Source organism: Pteropus vampyrus, unplaced genomic scaffold (assembly GCF_000151845.1).
Source record: "Pteropus vampyrus isolate Shadow unplaced genomic scaffold, Pvam_2.0 Scaffold14, whole genome shotgun sequence".
In the NCBI taxonomy this organism is placed as follows: Eukaryota; Metazoa; Chordata; class Mammalia; order Chiroptera; family Pteropodidae; genus Pteropus; species Pteropus vampyrus.
This window is the reverse complement of record NW_011888795.1, coordinates 15,375,449-15,377,349: the sequence shown is the minus strand read 5'-3', so window position 1 is coordinate 15,377,349 and position 1,901 is coordinate 15,375,449. Positions and strand designations below refer to the sequence as shown.

General features: G+C 37.7%; 1 pseudogene; it reads left to right on the top strand.

Annotated features, from left to right (window-relative positions):
- The window catches only part of LOC111733574, a 9,250-nt pseudogene extending 8,781 nt beyond the window's left edge, over positions 1–469 (top strand).
- Positions 470–1,901: the final 1,432 nt, after the last annotated feature.

The following is a 1,901-nucleotide window of genomic DNA, read 5'->3' as shown; positions in this document are numbered from 1 at the left end:
TTGGTTCATGGTACTAATCCTAACGTAGTCTTATTGAAAATAATGATTCTTGTCTTTTTTGTCCCCGGCTGCTTGAGGGTTGGCTGCCATCATGAATGACAAAGGAAGTTCATGACCAATAGACTACTTCAATGAAAACAAATGGTTATAAAGTTCCTTCAACCTAGGAAGGCAACAGTACATAAGACAGAAATTCAGGAAAAAACTAGCCAAAATGTACAAGACCACACCAGGTGTCATCTTTGTATTTGGATTCAGAACCCATTCTGGTGGTGGCAAGACAACTAGCTTTGGCATGATTTACAATTCCTTGGATTATGCAAAGAAAAATGAACCCAAATATAAACTTTCATGTCATGGCCTGTATGAGAAGAAAAAGACCTCAAGAAAACAGTGACAGGAACACAAGAACAAAATGAAGAAAGTTAGGGGGACTGCAAAGGCCAATGTCAATGCTGGCAAAAAGTGAGGTGCAGAAGGAGTAAAAATTCATCAGTGACTTTATCTGTGGTGATTAAGCAGATTTTTCACGAGAGGATTAATAAACTAGAAATTTTATGTGAAAGAGAAAAATAATGATTCTTTCCAAGAAAGTTTAATAGATCAGTATTCATGAATTTGTTCATTATACATCCTCAATTTAACTATACAGAAGTACTGAATTAGGCACAATGAAAGATGAAACGGTGTTTCTTCAGGTTTAGTTACTATTTGTCAACACTTGGGATTTAAGAGGGCTGCTATCACAATTCAATAGTTGACAGGGCTCTAAGAGTACCAAAAATTAATAAAGTTGTTCAAATGAGGAGGGAGAGAATACATTCCTACCTACCTAATACACAGAACAGAGTTCCTCTGAGCATAAGCTTAAATTGTTTGCATATTGACTTCAATTATTTTGAACACAGAAAGGCTCCCCTCATTCTGTTATATATTTTACTCATCTGAATTTCTTTCTCTCTCTTCTACTAGACTATGCACTGAGAGCTGAGATGAAGTTTACTCGCCTTGGTATCTTCTAATTCCTACAACTGTGCTAGCACCATGCATGTGGCTCTTGATTAAACAATTGGGAAACTGAATTCCTGGGAAAAAAAAATAAGACCAGAATTTCATTTGGTTAAATAATTAAGGCCTTTATGGAGGCCTAGTTTGCGCTGAGCACTGTACTAGATATTTTACATATATTATCCTTAATCTTCACAACTCCAAAAGTTAGGTTTTTTAGCAGATGAGGAAATAGGCTTGAAGAAGTTGAAAAGCGGACCACATTCACACAGTTGTCAGTGGTAAACTAGGACTCAGATCCAGGGATGTCATTTTATCTACATCAGGATGCTTCCTTGAAGATATAAACCAAGAACTGGTAGTCCCTCATAGAAGTCAGCACAGGGCCATCTACTCCACATCCCTCAGGTGAGTCTGTGATTTCCAGTGCTGTTTACAGCCCTTCTTCACAAAGAGCCTGTTACACTGCCTGCTGTGTGTTCCCTCAGGGTAGCAGTTAGATGTCAGCTGTTGCAACTTCAGCTGCCAAAGTGTTTTAAAAAGAAATGAAATTAGAGTGTAAATCTGGGAATTCCCGTGCCATGTGGCCCCTGCAGTGCTCCATCTGTCAAGACTCGGGGAGAGCTGGTCTTGCAGACTTCAGAAACTGTCATTCATTTGATAGCTTTGCATTATTTCTTCTGGGAAAACCCATTGTTGGGCTCAAGGCATTATTGATTTCATCTTCTTTCCCTAAACTTCTCAGCAAAATGCCTTACTGTCAGACTTTCTGCAAAAGCATAATTAATTAAAATTTTCATTCCTGGGTCATCTTTACTTACAAAACCTACAAAACATACTTACAAAAAGGAAAAGTATTTGCTTTTTTTGAAAAACAAAAAATTGAGTTATGC